This window comes from Paramisgurnus dabryanus, chromosome 24, assembly GCF_030506205.2.
Source record: "Paramisgurnus dabryanus chromosome 24, PD_genome_1.1, whole genome shotgun sequence".
Classification (NCBI taxonomy): Eukaryota; Metazoa; Chordata; class Actinopteri; order Cypriniformes; family Cobitidae; genus Paramisgurnus; species Paramisgurnus dabryanus.
In genome coordinates, this window is record NC_133360.1 from 17,360,558 (window position 1) to 17,382,578 (window position 22,021).

The following is a 22,021-nucleotide window of genomic DNA, read 5'->3' on the forward strand; positions in this document are numbered from 1 at the left end:
TGGTTTTCCTTCAGAAATAAGTCGGGTAGTGAACTCCAAAGACTCAGGTATATCCATATGAACAGATTCACTTTCGGAATCAGAATGATTATGCACTTGCCTTTCAGCAGCATTCTCAATTTTTGATTGGGCTCTAGTTCTAGGCCGTCGACGCTCTTGTCGCTGGACAGACTCTTCAACTTCAGTTTTGGGCAAAAACCCACAAGGCAGAAGTAAATCCCGATGCAATGTACGCACTGGGCTCTCCTTTCCTTCTGGATGAACAGTATACACAGGAACATCACTGTTTTTCTTTACCACAACATAGACGTTAGATTCCCATTTGTCTGCTATTTTGTGCTTTCCTCTGAGCCTAACGTTCCTTACTAAGACTCGATCACCTATGTCCAAAGTTGAAGCAACAACATTCTTATCAAACCTTCTTTTGTTCCTTCCTGCCACTTTCAAGGCATTCCGAGTAGCTAGTTGGTAGCTCTCCTCTAATCGGTCTTTGAGAGACTTCACGTATTGCGAGTGTGATTGTGAAGAGTTATCAACTGGAAGTCCAAAAGCAAGATCCACAGGCAGTCGTGGTTGAGTACCCTATAACATTGTTTTTTGTGCAGTTGTAGGCATGCACAAGTGGTTTGACAAACTCCTTCCAGTGGGCTTTCTTTTCATTCTCGAGGGTTCCTAGCATTTGTAATAAAGTTCGGTTGAACCTTTCTACAGGGTTCCCTCTGGGATGATAGGGAATTGTCCGCACCTTGCGAATACCAGCAACTCGACACAACTCTTGAATAGTCTGCGACTCGAAATCTGGGCCTTGATCACTATGCAATTTCTCTGGGAATCCATAGTGCAACAGGAAATTATCCCAGAGGCATTTGGCCACAGTTCGGGGTTTCTGATCTTTTGTGGGTACTGCAATAGCGTACTTTGTAAAATGGTCTGTTACAACCAGTATATCTTTGGTAATGCTATTGTCTGGCTCTACTCTCAAGAAGTCCATACATACAAGCTCTAAGGGCCTACTGGTTTTTATGTTAACCAAGGGAGCTGCTTTCTGTGGTGGAGATTTTCTTCGAATGCAACCGAGAACGAAGGAGATCAAGGGTTCGCTCTAACCCTGGATGAAACCATATCATCATGTAGACTGGTAAGTACCATCTCTCGAAGTTCTTTGGGTAACACCAGTTGATTCAGCACTCTACCTTGATCTGTTCTTCTCCGAAATAGAACCCCATTCTTTATTTCCAACTTGTTCCACTCTCTCATCCATGGACCTATAGTAGGCGACTGTGTTTTCTTACCAGTGGGTTTCTCACCAGACTCCAAAAATACCAAAACTTCTTTTAATTCAGGATCTGCTTGCTGACGTATTGCCAATTCCTCATCTGACAGGTGAGGAAGTTCAGGTAGACCATGATTATTTTCATTCTGGAATTTATTTCCTGTTCTTTTTGAGAGTCTAGATCATTCACCAGCTGTCCATTTGGGCGTCTGGACAATCCATCGGCGTCCTGGTTTTGGGCTCCTGCTCTATACTGAATTTTAAAGTTGTATGTTGATAACCCAGATAGCCATCTATAGCTTGTGGAGTCCAACTTCGCCGAGGTCAAGAGGTACGTTAAAGGGTTACTGTCTGTTACAACAGTAAATTCAGCCCCGTACAATTAATCGTTAAACTTTGAAGTTACTGCCCATTTAAGGGCCAAAAACTCAAGTTTATGAGCAGGGTATCTAGCCTCACTCTTAGTTAGACCACTACTGGCGTTAGCAAGAACTCTTAACTGCCCTTCTTGTTCTTGATACAGTGCAGCACCCAAGCCTGTAGTAATATATAATATATAAGGCAGTCTGGGATTAGCATATCCCAAGACCGGGGCAGTAGTCAACTTCTCTACAATGGTCTCAAATGCTTGCTGACAAGAAGTATCCCATCTTTGTCCTAGCTCTTCCTCGGGATCATAATAGAGACGATTGACATCTTTAATCTTCCTTCCCTTCCGAATTGGGGGGTATCCAGCCGTAAGGTTGTTAAGTATTTTAGAGAAGTCCTGAACGAACCTTCTATAATACCCAGCGAATCCGAGAAATGATTTTAGCTCCTTGAGAGTTTGTGGCCTTGGCCAGGTTTTTATGGCTTCTATCTTCTCTGGATCAGTCTCGACACCATGTTCTGAAACTATGTGTCCCAAATATCTCACGGAGGTCTGGAAAAATTTACATTTTTCAGGTGAGAGCTTCAGACCATATTCCTTTAAGCGTTCTAGGACCTGCAATAATCGGTGTTCATGTTCCTCGAGCGTTTCCGAGAAAACTATGAGGTCGTCTATAAAGACCAACACTTCCTTTCGGTTCAAATCACCCATACAGCGCTCCATGAGCCGCTGAAAGGTACTGGGAGAATTCGTGATCCCTTCCGGCCAGAGATGGGACCAAGTCACACATGTGCAAGTCTCAAGTAAGTCTCAAGTCTGAACCTTCAAGTCTCAAGTAAGTCCCAAGTATTTTTTTTCTTGGGCAAGTCAAGTCAAGTCGAGTCACAGGCTATGTCAAGTCAAGTCAAGTCAAGTCAAGTAATGTAGTAGGTCAAGTCAAGTCCAAGTCAAGTCACCTTATTATTGTAATTTTACCTGCAGAATCTGATCTTAATAAAGTGACAAGATATACAGTAAGTAACTATCAGTAAATTACAATAATTTGGATTTGCATTGTAAATACTCATGTTCAATAAAATACATCATGGAATCAAACAAAATTGTAACTTCATAAATTATTTATTTTTCACTTCTGCCAACCGTGTTTGAAATTTTCCACATTGAGTCCATACTGTAAAACAAATAACAGCTTAACTCTTTCACCGCCAGCGTTTTTAAAAAAAGTTGCCAGCCAGCGCCAGCGTTTTTCATGATTTTCACCAAAGTTTAATGCCTTCCAGAAAATGTTCTTCTTTAAAAATATAAACATACAATATACCAAATGAAAGAACAGACCCTCTGCTTTCAAACAAACGTTTCATCCTACCTTTAGTGGTTCTTTTGCAATCAGCTTTTGAATATGGGTAGGTTTTTGCAAAAACACCATATTTTGAGCAAAAAGCAGAGATAATTCCATTTTTATGACAGACTTTTCATAGAGATCACATTCAGAGCGATCTTTAAAACAGACACGGACATGCAGCAGCTTGCCATAGGGCAATACTTCCGGTTTTAAAAAGTTGCGGAAGGGCGCCACCTGGTGGATAATAGCGGTATTGCGGAAAGACGGAAAATCTCGTCATTGGCGGGGAAGAGTTAACATCCAACAGACCCCTCTCTGAACACCTCCCTTTCTCAAAAACACAGTTTACGTACAACATTAAACTTTGTTACATTTCTCCCCTCTCTCTCTCTCTCTCTCTCTCAAACATGCGGCCAGAAAAAACGAGCGCGTCGCACCTCTTCCGTTCGCGTGCCTTAATTTGAAATAACGAACTTGAGCGTGCAAAAGAAGCGACATGTGAACCGCCCTAACATTGTAGAATCATACACTCTGTATGTGTGTTCAGGTGGCAAACTTGAAAAAGAAGTATTAAAAAATAAAAATAAGTTGCCCACATTTGTCCCCAACACGGTATGATGAGGGCTACATTAGCTATTATTACATTAGCTAACTACCAACTAACCAGATATTAACAAATTGACAAGCACTTACTGGGCATAAAGGCTCTTTAAATGACGAACGAAATTGGAGGTTGTCGTCTGGCTGCCCGTAATTTTAATGTTGCATGTCTTGCAACGCACTGTTTGTCTTTTGACATCTTGTTGAAGCCAAAAGCGATGACCCTCGGTACCCCTCCGGCTGACATGTTGATATCTGATCTAAGTGGGCGTGGTGTGCGTAAGGTACGAGAGGGCATGACTGATAATAGTGTCGTGATTCAGTCATGACAACACCATTCTCAGCCTGCGCTCCAGCTCGGTCGACTTTATTTGTTTTAATAATTTATACATTTTATATTCAAACTGAAAACATGATGTGATTAACACTCAAGTCATTCAAGTAATCATGTGTCAAGTCAAGTCCCGAGTCTTTAACTTCCAAGTCCGAGTTAAGTCTCAAGTATTTTATTTTTTGTCAAGTCACAAGTCACAAAAATAGCGACGAGTAGACTCGAGTCCAAGTCACCAAGTCACAAGTCCCCATGTCTGCTTGCGGCATCCTATTGAACTCCCAGAATCCTTGGGGGCACACAAAGGCTGTTTTGTGTTTATCCGCCTCCTCCATCTCGATCTGATAATACCCAGACTTTAAATCCAAAACGGAGAACCATTTTAATCCTGTTAGTACAGAAAACACCTCTTCTAGATTGGGAAGTGCGTAGGCGTCTTTAATAGTCTGGGAATTAAGCTTCCGAAAGTCAATGCATAGGCGTACCGAATTATCCTTCTTCTTCACCACGACTATCGGGGAAGCGAAAGGTGACTCCGATTCATGGATAATTCCAGCAGCCAACAAGTCCTCCAAGTGCTTTCGCACAGCATCTACATCGTGGGGATGAATGGGCCTTGGTCGATGTTTGAAGGGAGTTTCATCAGTAAGTTTTATACGATGTCTCACCTTATCTGTATGCCCAAAGTCCATATCATGCAAGGCAAATACCTCTGGCATCTTGTTCAACAAGCTAGTTATTTTGCTCTTCCACCCCGGTGGTAAGGGGGAATTCCCAAAGTCAAACTTCATCTCTGAACTGCCAGAGTTCATTTGGGCCTCGGATGTATCATGTCTCGGTTGGGTTTCAATCACGCGCTGGATGGCGTGCATCTCAGCAATGACAGCCTTAGGGTGAACAACTATGTCATTCTGGGTCTCATTTCTCACCAACACAGGTAAGCTAAAGGAGCGCTTTGCAGGCAAGGTGTAGAGTCCACTAGCTACCAATAATCCACCAGGCATAGATGATGCTTCAGGCTGTCCCAAAGTTGTTAAGGTTCCCACAGAGCACTGTTTCGCATGAGCAACTCCATCTAGAACAGCTACACTTCCTGCTGACACAACTTTAGATGTAATCCCTTCCAATGTCACACATCCCAGAATTTCCCCACCCAGCACAAGACGTCATTTAGACGTTGTTTTTTGGGCTAAATCACGTCGGCCCGTCATGACCTTCATTTAGTCCAAAAAAAGACGTTGAAAACTGGTCTTTGTTTGGTCCGTCTAATTCAGTCCAAATTTAGCCTAAAATTAGACGTCTTTTTCGGACCACTTTTCAACGTGTCTCCATTCAATAATAATCCAGACAAAATATGCATGAATGTATACGCAGAAAAAATAAATACTGAGCACATTGAACGATAATGAAATGCTTTGTTTAAAGTCTATTAATATTTCTGTTTATTTTAATTAAATAAATATGTTAAATGTGCTCTAAACAGGTCATTTTGGTCCACTACAGCACTGATAGAAGCACTTCATTTTCATCTTTTAACAAATATCTTTATTTTCTTTTAATATGATATTATTGGCAGAGGCGCGCGACCATCTCATGCTTTGTGGTCACGTGATTATTCAACCGGAGACGCGCGTTAGGGATTTTCTCCTCAGACCAGTGTTTCTGTTTTGTGGTCGATTCTGGGGTAAGTTTCCTTAAATTCGTTGTTACTTTATTGAAATTAGTTCACAGGGATGTTAATTCAGTTGTCAGTATATGTCGATACGACTAATAAATGATCAATTTGAATGTTTATCGTTTGTTAGTAATGTTAGCTCGAGCGCTGTCAGCTTGACTGAGCTCGTCGCGCAGGTGTGAGCTAATGGACATCTTTTATTTGTCTTTATATCTTCTATATAATCGTGTTATGCTTGTTTTTAAATGTATTTTAAATTGTTTAGTTAATTATAATAAGTTTACTCCATAGTGTGGGCTTTTTTCAGTTTACGGCTAGCCTGATTGAGCCCGTGGCACAGCTGTGAGCTAACAGTTAACGTTAGTGGATATTTGTTTTATATCTTTTATAAAAACGTGTTGTGAAACGTTTTTTCTTAAGTGTATTAAACAAATTATATCGCAAGTTTACTCCATGTATTGCAATATATGTGTGCTTTGTTCAGCTCCCTATCAAAATTACATTAACTACTCTACTTTAAATGTTAAAGGCCATTCTGAATAAATAACTGTTGTATATTTATTGTTACTTCTTTCAGATCCTTTTCTTGGTGTGTCTTGATGTTTTCTATTGGCTAAAGAGTAAGTATTACTTTGTTCATATTTTTACAGCCACCAGAATCAGACTCAAGTCAAGTGCTCAAAAGTGAAATAGCATGTTGGTCTCTTCAATGCAATGATAAATAAAATAGTTATAACTAATTAAATGGTCATATCTCACTTTGACTTTATGTACAGTTTGCTCGAGGTCAAAACACAGCTCATTCATACAAATCAAACAGTGACACTGGCTATATGTCTGCTTTCTTTTTTATAGCAATAAAAGCATAGAGATATATAAAGCAAAGACAACTATAAGATAATCCTTTAGGAGCCAGTAAAACATCTACAGTTACAGCAGTAAACATACTTGTTATGGGGTAAGAAAAACTAGTACAGTGTAGATATGAACTATGGTATCCTAAGCACTTATCCTAACTCTTATTATTGCTTCTGTCTTGTTCTTCATTTTTTGTAGTGCAAATAAGGAGACTTAGAGTAAGTACAAATTGAGCTTTTAGTACTGACGTGAATATTACATCGCCATTCGTTTGAAAGAAATAACAGACACTTTGAATGAAAGTGGTATGAATACTTAAAGGAATAGTCTATCCATTTTCCATATTAAACTATGTTATTACCTTAACTAAGAAGAGTTGATACATCCCTGTATCATCTTAGTGCGTGCACGTAATCGCTGGGGCGCGCTGCGACACTTCGATGGCATTTAGCTTAGCCTCATTCATTCAATGGTACCAAACAGAGATTAAGTTAGAAGAGACCAAACACATCAACGGTTTTCCTATTTAAGACGAGTAGTTATACGAGCCAGTTTGGTGGCACAAAATAAAACGTAGCGCTTTTCTAAGCAGATTTAAAAGAGGAACTATATTTTATGGCGGCACTTTTGGGAGTACTTGGACTCGCCTGAAAATACTGCTCCCCTTCTCTCTCTCATAATGGGAGAGGGAGGGTGTTACTGCGCCGAGTCAAAGTACTCCCAAAAGTGCTATTCCGCCATAAAATATAGTTCCTCTTTTAAATCTGCTTAGAAAAGCGCTACGTTTTATTTTGTACCACCAAACTTGCGCGTATAACTACGATAATAATACTTTTTCTGATGCTGCTGTTTACTCCATTGTAGCATGTCTCTGTGAAACTGACAATCTCAGGTAGGAGCTGCTGGTTTGTGGTTGGCAGTATGGATCACAGTCTGCGACTCATGAGGAGCTGGGCTGGAGACATGAAGAGGTTGTTAACAGGTGTGTTCCTGTACTCTCTCTACCAAAATGAGATAGGGATTAGTCATGTGGGCCAATGTGTGTGAAACTTAATGTTTTTGCAAAGTCTTCAAACTCTTTGTGTTGATATTGTGGACCTTTTAATTTCACTGGTATGCCATGTCTCGCGAAAGTGACTAAGCTTGCTGATGACAGTGGCAGCCATAGTAGTGTTGAGTTTGTCTAATTGGAAGAAATGGTTATAGTAATCTACATTAACCATTTATTCATTGTTCAAGGTGAAGAGGTCTGAAGCTAATACCTGCCACTGTCTGATTGGTATTTCATTAGGAATCATGGGTTCCTTGGTATTTGAATTATGTTGAACCAGGCAAGTACTCCATCTTTCGATCATGTGTTCTATCTGCTTACACATTTCTAGCCAGAATAACATTTCGTGCTCTTAGCTTAGACTTCTCAGCGTGTGCGCATATCTCAGGTCAGATATTATGACTATTTTCTTATCTTCACTGGTCAATAAAAGTTTGTCTTAAAAGTCAATAATGTATGTGGGAAATTGTCTCCTCTTTGCAGGCCATCCATCCAAGATCATCTATCTGAGCTGCTGAAAACTGCCTCGGTACGGATCTGTTGGAGCTTTGTGTCACTGACTGGTAAGTTTTTATAATTAAGTGAATCTACATGTCCATATCTTTGATGAGATTGTCATGTTTTGTTGCTATGGTCTTTCTGGAGAGGGTGTCTGCCACAGGAATCTCCTTTCCTGTTCCGTGTTTGATGTCATATTTCTAGGGCTGTAGAATCATTCTTTAAAGTCATGGAGGAGCGGCATCTAGCAGGACCCTATGAAATCCATTACATTTTTGTCCCGAATTCAGTTTTATTTTTCTCAAATAATCACACCAAACGCTTTTTAAAAAAGAGCAGTGTGACGCGACTTTTCATATTGCTAGCAACCAACGAGTCAGCTGTCTTGTCAATCAAATATTGAAGCGTGATATTATTTTGCTATAAACTGTCATATTAGCAGAAACTTTATAAAGAGGACGCTTGCTCTGACCTTGTTTGAGGGTGAGAGGTGCACAAACACGTAGGAGAGTGAGCGAGTGGAGTCCGGTTCTTCAAAGCAACTGTAAACTTCCCTCACCACACCGTAAGGCCCGCCTCTCCCCCCATTCGATTGGACAATAGAAAGATGCGAATGACGTCGGCTGGTTTTCCGCTCTCAGCGCTCCTTCAAAAGCGTGTGCTGCGGCTGGTGACAAAAAACGCAAGGCGTTCGGCGCGCATAAACAGTGCGCAAATACTCCCTCTGCCCATAGAATATAATTAAAAAAGGCGCCTGCAACTGCCATAAATGCGTTTGGTGTGATTGGCCACTAAGAGTGATTCTTAGCTTTAAGAAATTTGACAACTTGCTTTTATACTTAAGATTGAAAGTAGGAGTATATTTCATGAATTCTTAGTACTTAAGACAAAAATGGCACTTTCAGAAGCTTGATAAATATGGGAACAGTAGTCCAACTTAAAACTAACTTCAGTTTCTTTCCTTTCCTATCAGTATTTCTGCAAATTCCTGTTCCGTGTCAAATGGCTTATGCAAGACTGAATCCATAAAGGTGAGTCGTCATCATCATGAGAAACGTCTTTGCTCACTGCATGCACATTTCTTTTATGAGCAGAATGACACACTTTGGTGAAGTGATTGTGTTTTTGGGGCTGTTTAAACTTGGTATTAAAGCCGCTCTATGCATTTCGGCGTTTTTGTCAAACAGCGACCCCTAGAGTCGCTGGAGAATACTTGCAACTGTCGTAATTTTCCACTCTAGTACTCCAAAGGTAATGACCAGGTAATGTTTCACAATTTCATACAAATATTAGGCTACTGCATAGTCTACTAAACTACAGATGATGGTAATAGGATAATAAGAAGTTTATTCCAAGTGTAGAGTGCATATAATAATAAAGTACCGCGTTTGCTAGCTTGTAACGTTTTACATGATTGCAGCTAAATCACAAGTAAACATTACAAAATGCCATGACAAAGTTAATTGTGTACGTTGCATTATTTCATAACATTGTTCGCTATAATGTCACTATACATGATTATTGCTATCTATCATAATAGTTTGCAAATTGTGCATGTTCACACTATTTACAACCTCTAGGCTTATTTATGTCCTGATAATTATGTGAGATATTGACAACTGTTGTCATGATAATCGCATGACATACTACAAGCAAGCGCAACAACATACAACATAGACCGCAAACAAGTTTACAAATAAGAGATTTACTTACTAGTCCATCAACAAGATCGCCAAATCAGCAACCCATCCAGTGCTGACTTTTAGCTCACGCCAACGAGTAAAAACCTGACCGAGTGGGACTCTTGTCCGGTTACTAACGCGGTCAGATTCTCTTTTCCTTTTCCAACTCTCTTCCGAACGCGCTTTCTTAACTTTTAAATTGTTTAGCCTCACGTCTCAAATTCGCGCGTGCAGTTGTTGTCATAGGCTTGATCAACTTTATGCGGCGCTGCAAGAACCGACAGCCGGATGACGTCAAAGTGCCGTCTCGGATCATTCTCGCGGTACTTTGACGTCATCCAGCGGTCGGTTCTTGTAGCGCCACACAACGTCGAACAAGCCTAACGTGTGTGACGTAGGGGTGGGCGGTATGAGCAAAAATTCATATCAAGGTATTTTTCACTCTTCAGCCGGTATTACGGTATGTTGCCAAATGAGATAAAACATTTTGGAGTCACACTGTAGTAAACCTTAGTTAAATTACTGGCAAAATTTTTATTTTTAACCATATGTTACTAATAAGTGAGGGATTAGACATAGACATGATTTTTTATCTTTTCACATTTTTTCCTTTAAAAGTGCCATTGTGTGGATGGGTGCACTCATCTTCTTATGCATATTGTCACTAATATGGGAAGTATGAAAGTATGGAAATTAGTATGGTCATTTGCTGGTAGGCTATGTACCTTATAACAATGTTTTATGCTACATCCAACAACTTTAAAGCTGTGTATATCTTGTGTCTGTTTGATTTATAAATATACAAAGAACAAGATTTTCTTTTTGTTGTTAATATGAACATCTGATGGGAGATGCCATCTCACTTTAAATTATTATTAATCCCTGAACGCATTAATGAATGCAGTTTATTAATACAAGTTAGTTATATTAATAAATGTATTTATTGCATTTAATTTAATTAACCAGCAGATTCACAGTGCCAAAAACACTCCACTCATACGTTTTTATGCATAAATATGCACTATGTATTGTTTAATAGGCTCTCTAATTAATAAATCTGCATTAAGAAAACGAAATTTACCATTAAAGTCTGTTTTAAATGTGTTTGGTACGTTGCTTACGTTATCCGCTAAAGCACTCTGAAAGCGCTATTAATTTAACCGTAATTCCTCAATCATTTGCGCTATCAAAAAAGGAATGGTTCCTAAAAGAAGATAACTTGCACTTTTTGGCAAATTATGGTTTATTACGGTAATTTCTTGCTTTCCGTCCTCCAATCGCTTACCTGGAGAGCGCGTGCAGGGCGCAGTAGAGAGAGCAGATCTGAGTGAAAAGGGAGTACACCGTTAAACGACTTTGAAGCAGTGAGGTAAAAAATGTGTCTCCTAAAAATGTATAACACTGTTGACGCGCTGTTGGTGCCTTGGGACTCGACAGCCCGACTGTTTAAGTTGATTTTCAATAAAGCAGTGTTGATAGTGTTCGCTTCTGGGTCCTCTTATGTTTCAGAACCTGGTAATGCTTAGGTAAGCCACGGGCTTTTTTCTCGCCAAGCTCGCTGTATACAGATCACAACACCTGAAATATAGTCTTTGGCAGGATTTGCGTGCACTATTATGTGCATTCTCTTAAAAAAAAAAGATGATTAAAAATGGATTGAAGTGCGATCGGAGCTTCTGTGGACAGCGCATCTCGGGAACGGAGGTATGACTTTTAAGACTTGGGTAAACTCCCGCGGGGTCTTAAAAAATAACATTCATAAAGTTAAATTTAAGTCCTAGGATGAAGATCTGGGAGTTTTAAGGCCTTAGATATAACTTTCTGAAGGTTAGGTTTTTTAACACCCCGCGGGAACCCTGATAAGTGCAAAAATAGAATTTAAAATATGTAACCCCGGTATCAACGGTTTTGCAAAATCCATATCATGGCGTGACACAATACCGGTAATTACTATCATACCGGTTTATTGCCCACCCCTAGTGTGACGTCGTTGCCGTAAAGCAAGTCGTGATCTCGCGAGATTTGTCAGGGGCGGTTCTCTCAAGCTTGCATTGCTGGTTTTGGTAGCGCCGTCCTCCCCGAGCTTCAACAGGAGGATGATTCGCCCTACTATGACTTTGTTTACCACCGAAATAACTTTGAAGTTGTTACATTAAGGTAAAATAACTGCATAGTGTGTCTTTAAGATGTGTGTGTTTTTTTTTGTCGATCGGATCATAAGCGGATGAGAAGGACACATTCTGTTACACCTGGTATTTAAATCCGTCAGTTTTGTCCCCTTTCAACCTCTTCTGTTCTGAATACTTTTAGGGGATGGTCTGTGGAGACTGTGGGTGATTCCTTTTGCTGTCATTTAAACATGAGCAGGAGTAATGACGGGATTTAAATGGACGAAGCTAATATTATGCCAGAGTCCGCTGCTTGTAAGTAAACATGCGGCACAGTGTTTTGTACATTTATATGTAAAAGCTTTCTTTGATATTTCTTTGATATTCTCTTGTGGGTGTTGGAACACATTCTACCACATGCACGCTTACACTACATAAGCAATCCGATTAAAAGTGTTTTCAACTACCTCTGAATGTGGTCAAAAGTGGACAACCTCAAGATGTTTTGAACATCATTTACACATGTCTTTAGCATTGTCCACTTGTGATCCGATCGACAACAGCACATCTTAATACCAAGTGAAAATAGCCCCTTTTTTACTTGCGCTTCCAAGCTTTATAATGGTAGAAAATATAAATTAGGGAACAACTTCTGACTTTAAACCTCAATAAAGTGCATTCATCCTTCACAGAGGTAATCCATATTCAAATGTTTACCGCAAACTAGTTATTATAGTTTATAAAGTTTAAAACATTATCTTTTCTTACTATATAGCATCGATTACCCACAGAAGAACTTTATTAACCCCTTGGAGCGGTGTGGATTACTTCTTTAAAGGCTGCACTTCTTTGGGAAAATGTACCCTGATCCATGTTTTTTCCCATATTAAGCTCGGAAAAGCAAGGACATTTACTAAAATAACTCAATGTGTTCGTCTGAACATGTGTATGTCGAGTTACTGAGTGTGAGTACATCACGGGGTAATTTTAAAATCTGTCTGAAGCATTGCTTTAAATATTTAAATGGAGTATAGCAATACATAATTGGGACTAAATAACAAAGGAAAAATAAAATATAAATTCCTTTTAATATTAGTGTACCTAATTGGATTGATCATGCTTTACTTTTTGTTAAGACAACCCCTGTTTTTAATGTTAACATTTAATTTTTTTTATGTTCTCACTTAGATGCTGTAACCATAAAGCAACCAGGACAACACACCTGGAGTGACCGAGAGCAGGATGAAGAAAGAATCGGACGAGAAAATATCAAGTGGTGCCCATGAGGAGACATATTGTTCTTGGACCTGCTTTTTCTGTTTAGTAATAAGTGGTTTTATGTGGTTACATAAAAGTAATTTAATATTCAATCCACAAGCTAAATTTCCTACATTTTCTTAAAAGGGTAGTTGACCCAAAAAGGAAAATTCTGTCATTTACACAAACAGTTTGGTTACAAACATTTCTCACAATATCTGCCTTCCTGTTTATCAGAACAAAGAAATGTATGCGGGTTTGTAACAACATGAGAGTGTGTAAATGACATAATTTTCATTTTTGGGTGAAGTACCCCTTTAACATTTTTATACACAGGGGTAGGGGTGTGCAGCGGAGTCAGTATTTGTATCTGTAACAGTCTCAAAATTATTTGTATCTGTATTTGTATTCGGATTAAACCGGAAGTGGGTGGGTTGACAACTCATATTACATTAAAATGGCATTTTAAATGCATTTTTGCTTTTTATTATAATTATAACTTAAATAACTGTAAATATTTATTCAAAATAATAATACAAAATTTTAATCAAAAAGACAAATAACTTGATTCTCGTTAGTAATACTCATGGAAAGCAAACAACTCATTTTTAAAGCCTCATACAGCTTGTGCTATGCATCATTGTATTGTAGCATTAAAATAACAAACTTGAAAGCACGTTGACAAAACTGTAGGCTAGATCACCTTTAAATGTTTATTGTGCCTGTCAGCACAGTTCCATGAGACCCATTCTTTCTAAATGAGTGCGATGTTTTCAGAAAAAAATAAGTAGCCTACATTAATCCCTAGTCTAGCGATTTAAATATAGTAATTAAACATCTAAAATTATCGTTATTTGTAAGTTTTCTAAAAGAGTGAAATATAACCTAATACTACTCATATCCATGTCTGACATCTTGGTTTCAGTTTAAAAACATGCAGGAATTTGAAAATAAAATGCAGGACTTGCTTGATGCTTAAAGAGTTATTAAGGGAGATAAAGTTCGGGAACTGATTTATGTTAAAAAGTTATTAAGATCGACAAACTCGCGCTGACTGACAGATCCGAAATGCAACGCAGGGACACGCAAGTGGCGCAGTATATGCACAGAATAGTTCAAAAACATCTGTTTTGTTAAGAATTTACGAAAGCATAATAAGCATTAGAACAAACTTGCTGAGCTCATTTTTATCTATTTCCATATAGCGTTTGCGCGAATATAACGAATTGTTTAAAAAAAACTTTCTTATTAATCTTCATCTAAATAAATATATAATTAGATAGTTGTTTAAATTTTTAAATAACAGTATGCTCTATTAAAAATCAGTTTTGACTTAGTTCAAAACCAGCAACATGATTTAAAACAATAATGTAATTAGAAATATTTAATTCAAATGTTTCAGTTGTTATTTGCTTGCTTTATTTTTATGTTAATTGCAATTCATGTCATAGTATTCTTCAGTTTAAATTTTGCTTTTAAAATGTTACATTTTCATATTTTTATCTATTTACTTATTTATTTTATATTCACCTAGATTGACAATAAAGCTTGCTTCGACTAGAAGTAATTAAAATATCATCTACCGGTGCCACAGAGATACAGAGTTATTAACGAATATTTTATTATCAGAGTGCAGCATTTTATCAAGGTTTTCTGTCCTAATTAAATAAAACGGAATTTTTTTTTTTTTAAAGTTGGGTTAAAAGAAGTTTGATATTAGCAGCGTTTTTAAGATTTTAAACTAATTCCAAAACAGCTCGCGTTTCTAAATAAGGGTTGCGCCGAAAATGTCATTTTATAGATTGCACTCATTCACTTCACACACATATTATTCTTGCTTTAAGGGGTTTATAATTTAGAGCTGTTCCAGTAAACATGTGATTATGTCTGGCCGAATATTTTCTCTGTTATTCGAATGAATTCGTTGTTCGTTTTGAAGCTATTATCCGTGCCCTTCCGAATAACGTATTCGGCTTCGGTCACATCCCTACCCAGGGGTAAAAGAAATGTATGTTAAACATTTTTAGTTTGTCTTTTTTGTTACTGCTACTTTAAACAAGACTAATTATTCAGCCAAGCTTATTTTGTACTTTAAGAAATGAACAGCTTTTATGGGTTTTAAGACACAGATATGTGCTCACAGTTTGCCCATAGAATGCCCAGTGGTGTCCCACAATTTTCCCGCAGTATGCCCACATTTTTCCCACGTATTTGTATTTAAATAAATTTTTCCACACAGTATTTTGTATTTGTGATATCTGAATTTGTGATAGTAATTTGAATTTTAAAACAATTCCATGTATGTATGGCTATCTCAGATCATATGCATGTGAAAGGCAGTTTCTGGTATAAATAGATCATGAAGGTAAGAATCTTAACCATGCCAGGTGAGGGATATATTATGGCTGAAAAAAACAATAAACCAATTCATGTCATATGTGTGTTTGACATATAAATTCGTATTACCTTTTTGTTAGCTGTCCTATTTTGAGATAATTATTAGCCTAATAATAATAATAGTATAATTAATATTATATAATACATTCTTGAAACGAGGTTAAACCCTTGGAAAGACATAGGAAATAATATCGAAATTTAGCCCATTTATAGACGTCTTTTCAACGACCATGAAAAGACGTCTTTTAGCCTTTCACTTTTCAACCAAATTTAGCCTTTTTCTAGACGTTGATTTATAGACGTCTTTTCAACGACCATGAAAAGACGTCTTTTAGCCTTTCACTTTTCAACCAAATTTAGCCTTTTTCTAGACGTCGATTTATAGACGTCTTTTCAACGACCATGAAAAGACGTCTTTTCACCTTTCACTTTTCAACCAGAATTTCACGTCATTAAGACGTCTGGAGAAGTCGTCGTTTCGACGTCTTTTCAACCAGATTTTGCTGGGTGGGTCAGTGTTCATCAACTTGTGTCTGACATCCAAAATTTTGAGCACTGCTCGATATCCACTAAAAGCAGGATTAAAGCTCACAGAATTCTCTTGAGCATGCTTTGCATAGAGAGCATCAAGGGAAATAGTCCCCACTAGAACTTGAGGAACATGCATCAAATCAGGGACCACCAGCGCTAATGTCATGACTTCTGCTTTTTCTCCTAAAAACTCTTTAGGGAATGTCAGAGTGAGTTCTACGTAACCCAGGTAAGGAACTGACTGTCCATTTGCTCCTTCTACTTCTAATAGAGACTCAAGTGACTTCAAGGGATGGTTTGATAGTAAGTCTTTGTAAAAGGACAAAGGGATAGTAGTTACTTGAGATCCTGTATCAAGGAGACAATTCACTGGGGTTTCTTCAATTAACAACTGAGCAGTACATTTCATGCCTACCAATCCTCTTGGCAGTTTCTTTGGTGTGGCTGTATGACAACATTTGCTGGACACTTTCATAGGTTGGTTGGGGCAGGGAATTCTAGTTTCGGCCTCTATGTGCCCCGCTACAGAGACGGCTTGGAGTTTAACTGTGGGCACTCGACTCTGTGTTTGAGGTCCCACTGGGCTTGTTTCTCTCTAAGTTGGTTTCGTTTGGTCTGTACTTTAACGGGATTTGGCTCATTTTCACAGTTCACGGCAATATGGCCATCTTCTCCGCAACGAAAGCAGTAGCCTGGGCGAGGTCGAGGTAAAGTTAATCCACTTTCATTGACTGATTTACTCTCCTCTGATCTAATTTGCTTGGATCGTGACATTGTGGTAGGGTTTCTAAACACAGATGGCCTTCCCGGTTGAGATTCACAAGGCTCATAAACAGTTAAGTGGGCCTTTAATTCTGCAATCTTCCTTGCTAATTCTGAGATTTCTCCATCCTCTGAACTTTTGTTTTGAACTTTCCGAGAAACTGTAGCTTCCATAGCTTGAACCTGTGCTCGTAACGCAGTAAGTTCTTTTTGCAACGATGTCACATCCACATCTACAGAACATCCAGATGAGCATTCACAATGGTGAGTCAATGGTTTTGTGGAGGCAAGTTGAGCATGAATTTCTGATATCTGTTTTCTCATAGAGTCTGTTACAGGAGATGTTCCGCCGACTACCTCATGTGAGTGAGCAGACAACTGATGAGCAGCAGTCCGTAACTTGGAAGGGGCTGGGCCTTGTTTAGTCATCCCAAAATGACTCCTCATTCGATCTTCTTTTGAAGCCTGCCTGTCTTCCTCTGTTCTTACAGATACTACTAATTCTGCAAAGGAAGGTGGGTTGTTCTTTCTTCTTTCCAGCTGGAGGTTGGCAATTAAGCTGCTATCCCAACATCCTCGACAAAACTGCTTTAGCAAGTAGCGATTGCGCTCACTTTCAGCAATGCCACCTCTTCTCACTGTGGCACTCAATATCACTTGTAATCTATGTAAATAGCTGGAGGGCCTTTCTCCCTGATTCTGCAGCATTGTCATGAACTTCGCTAATAATTCCTCTCCATCTTCAACAGAACTGTAGACTGACTGTAACAGCTCTAAATACACCAAGGGTGATGATTGTGGACTAATGTGTTTGATTACATCTGCCGCAGGTGGGAGTAAGCTGTCTAGAATTCTTCTTGTACGGGACAAGTCTGAGACAGAGGGATCATCGAGCAAGAATTCTACATTTGCTCTCCATGTTTCAAAGTCAGGTTCATTTGGTGGACGTGGGATTTTTCCAGAGAAAGATCTAAGCCGTAGGGCAGAATGCTGGGCTGTCATTTCACTCGTCCTCACCACATGTTCGACCACAACTCTTTGCACCGCAGGAGGATCTATTATATCCATGGTCAGAGATTGGCGTGGCATTCCTGTGGCTGAGGGGCTACTGACTCCACCCACACTAGGTGCAGTATTCTCCTTGGACAGGTTTTGAGTTTTCATATGTTCAGCATTCATCATTGGGGAAACACTTGGTAAGGGTGTCATGTCTCTGTGGTCTCTCATTCTTTGTGATGTAACAGGTGACCCTCGGTCATTTGACAAACTGGCAACACTAAGCCCTCGAGTTTGAGAGTCTGCTACAGGGCACTCTTGTCTCTCGCTCACCCTAGGAAGCTCTTCAGAGGTGGTGCTAAGTGACCTCATTTTTTCTAGCTCCTCCTGGAGCACTTCTTGAAAGGGCTTTCCAGAAGCACTACCTATGGCCTTTAGTTCTACCAAATATCCTGTAGTGACATCATCTTTAGCTAAAGGTGAATATACACTACTCAAGGGACGTACGTTGAATGTAACATCGGCATCAGAAGTGCTAACAATGCTTAACCCCCAGGGGTCCAAAAACGCGGGGACGCGTTTTGACGTGTTTTCTCCTTATCATAGCAGAATCAACTTAAAATACTCCATCATTAATAATCAAACACTTACGTGTTTGACATCATTTGAAACTCTGAAGGGTCCTCTTTAATTAGTTCACATTCACAATAACAAGAGATCTTTGTGTTTTTGTCAAATAAAGAAAATAAACAGGGTGCGCATTCAGACATTTCTGTCTCCGCCAGCTGTCTCTTAAAACACGTGACAAAAATCAGTTGAAACTCCGCGAATACTCGTCACACAAACATAATACACATATCCAAAGAAAGCCTGAAATGTCTACTTTTAAACAAGCTAATTATAATCAAAAACAAATATTTCCTGTTTATATAATCTGCATTGAAGTAAAGAGAGTACAGTTTTTCCTGGCTGAGCTCATTATCTCTAATGCGGCCACGCCCTCAGGCTGTTGACATGGTAATGAAGAGACAGCAGTTCCAACAATAATAAACAAAGCGTGAAGTTTTATCAGATTTAAAGACTTTACCGCATGTTTGGATTATAAACTTTATACACACACGTGAGGAATATCTTCATTTATGTTTGGACATTGAGGAAGAGAAGCGTTTATCTTTAACGATACCTAAGAAGAGGAACGATGGAAGACGCATTGGAGAAGGATATAACTTATTCCTGAAGAAACTGTAAGTCATTTGTCTTCATTTATATTTGCTATCATGTAATATGTTATGGCTTGTGCAGTTCAGCCTACATAAGCAACATTAGCAGACTGCACGCTTGGGATTTAAAAACGTTCGCATTGTTTACAAACGAGGGCGCGTGATTTCACGTAATGGCGGATTTCATTGATACATGCTGTAAGTTACAGTGTTAGACAGAGTTATTCACTTTCGTATCCTTCATGGCAACTTTGAGTAATGCAGCTGCACTGCTGTATCTTTTAAGTGTGTGCTGTAATATGATTCCATGTTTACATGCTTGTTTACAAACGAGTAAGTTACGCGCGTGATCACGTAATGGCGGATTTCATTGTTACATGCTGTGTACAGTGTTAGACGCAGTTATTCACTTTCGTATCCTTCATGGCAACTTTGAGTAATACTGCACTGGGGGATCTGCTGTAATATGATATTGTTTACATGCAACGCATTCCATACATTGCGCTTTACACGCGACACTGTTTTATTATGAGCTCCGCGTTGTTTACACGGAGACGCGAGCTCGCGCACATCCATTTGCGATGTGTTTTTGAAGTTCATACTCGCTTACAGAAACGCGTTTAAAACAGAAGCTAGACGATAAGGGGATGGGCATCTGAAAACAGTCATCTGAAAACAGCTTTTTATATAACTAATCATTGCAGATGTTTATTTGAGATACTAATTTAGTTTATAATAGTTTATCTGAATGTAGTGCTATCATTTACCCATCAGTTATGTATGTAAGGGTATTTCTGTGGACAATTTGTGATGACAGCTGTTCATAACTCTCTTAGAGGTCTGCATCCCTCTCATCAGTACAAAACTATGAAGTGGAAAAACATATTCACACTCTTTGGACATAAAGTTATATGGTAACATGAGCCACATGAAGTTTACAGCTCTGTTGTTTATCAGTTTCTTATACAAGTTCAGTGTTTTAATAGGGTTTGTTTCCAAATAAATTGAAAATGTCCTACTGACCTTCATTTCTATTTTGATTATATTGTTAACTTCTTAATAAACCTCAAACAAACATGTCCATTTGTCCTCACATTCTTTACTGTAGTTCCCTCCTGCCTCTTTATTATGCAGCTCATTATGCAAGGCTTTGTTTGCTAGCTGTCAATCAATCCTTCTCGCATACGGCCACTCTAAACAAAAAGTGTCTTACAATTTCTAAAATAATATATTGGTTTATGTGAATGAGTAGGCAGGATGATTTTCACATCATTTTAAAGGAAAAACTCTAGACTACTAGATTCTGTTTAGGAAAGTCTTGTTAAACCATGTTTAGTATGGGTTTTGTGAACTTATATCAGTGACTTAAAAATTTTACTTTTTTAAAAACCACGCATAAACCTTTTTCTCTCAAAAATACAAACATGTACATACATGTAGCTCATATAATATTTTAGCCCAGTTTGTGCTGAACACAGTGGTATGAGACACTTGCCATTATTATGTTTTAAAGCAACTGAAAAAAGACCAAATGTAAGAGCATGTCAGAACCTCTGAGAGTGTCCCAAAATGGTTGGACCCCAGAGGGTTAAAGGCAACAAGGGCTGCAGGTATTTCATTGCAGAGCTTTGCGCAAACTCAATAATTGCATGCCTATGAAACTCAGAGGTGGGGTCATCAACAAGTAAGGTACGACTAATACTGCCATATCGCACTAGCCATGCTTCTAAGTTTTGGTCAGATTCACTCAGGGTAATGCCACTGACTATGACTGCATTTGCTACATTCACATTCTCACGTTCTAACATATCCATATTGGTATAACTTGTACTACTAATTTCACTGAAAAAATTGTCTCTTTACTAGAATCACTGCATGAAAAGTGGAATTTTCGTCAGAATGTGGCACTGTAGATTGTTGTGAAACTCCAAGTATATGACTGCGCATGACAATTTGCAGTCAACACCAAAAACTGCCGTAAATTGTCAGAAGTTGACGTGGGTCTTGCTCTAAAGTTGTCCCCCCTTCCCCTAAATCTAGGGGAGGCTTTAACATGTAAATCAGGGGTGTCAAACTCAAGGCCCGCGGGCCAAATCCGGCCCGCCCCCTCATTTCATCTGGCCCGCGACAGTTTGCAAATTATATTAATTATGTGGCCCGCGAGAGTTTATTTTATTAACAGATTATTTTATTGTTATTATAAGTTTTATTTTTGCAGGTTATTTCCTATATAGATTTTTTTAGCAGCCACCAAAACTAATTTTTGTCCCGCCAAAGTCTTTTTGTAATGTAATTATAGTGACAATGTTGATGATTGCATGAGAGAGAACGAGCAGTGCCCCGCACGCGCGCACTGCTAGAGTGGACGTGTCTGAATGCGAACGCTGCAGCCTCCGGAGGTCGCATTTCCAGGCTGCATACGTCATCAAGACTGCCTTGTTTCAGAATATTAACAATTATAAAGTTAAATATTTTTCTTTGTTTATAGTAAATAGTTGTAATATGCATGTGACTTGCGAATGTAATTGTCAGTTAACTTAAATAAACCCCACTAAACACAGGACGTCGGATAGACGTGCAGATCATGTCTATATTGGGTCCGTCGGTCCATGACCAATTCTGGACATGTATTCGACGTCCAAACTAGGTCCACTATTTGGACGTCCCACCATGACCCTATTTGGACGTCATATTGACGGGCAACATTGGACGTTTAAACTGGGTAATTTTTTGGACGTCATTTGGACGTCATATTTATGGGCCACATTTGACGTTTAAACTGGGTAATTTTTGGACGTCATTTGGACGTCTATGACAGGTCTATGTCTATATTACAAGATTAGGCCTATAAAAATGTGTTTATTTACAAATATCATCATTATTGTACCAACATGATTAATACATACGAATAGTCTATATTAATATAACAATACTGTTTTTTCTGCTTTCTTGAATTACATACAAAATTCATGTAAATGTACCATTCAAAATATGTAATTAAATGTGTAGTTCGTTATATTAAAAGTATATGACCATACTAACAATTTAACATGAAAATATTCTCATATTA

General features: G+C 38.6%; 1 long non-coding RNA gene across 2 annotated transcripts; it reads left to right on the top strand.

The window, feature by feature from the left end:
- The first annotated feature begins 5,077 nt into the window (after positions 1 to 5,077).
- On the top strand, positions 5,078 to 13,654 carry LOC135729630 (uncharacterized). Of its 2 annotated transcripts, XR_010525722.2 has the most exons (7): positions 5,078 to 5,600; positions 6,169 to 6,211; positions 7,314 to 7,431; positions 7,984 to 8,063; positions 8,972 to 9,029; positions 11,991 to 12,103; positions 12,977 to 13,654. It is a non-coding gene; the product is annotated as an uncharacterized lncRNA (long non-coding RNA). The 2 variants fall into 2 exon arrangements; XR_010525723.2 differs by lacking the exon at positions 11,991 to 12,103 and having other exon boundaries at positions 5,080 to 5,600.
- The last annotated feature ends 8,367 nt before the right edge of the window (positions 13,655 to 22,021 follow it).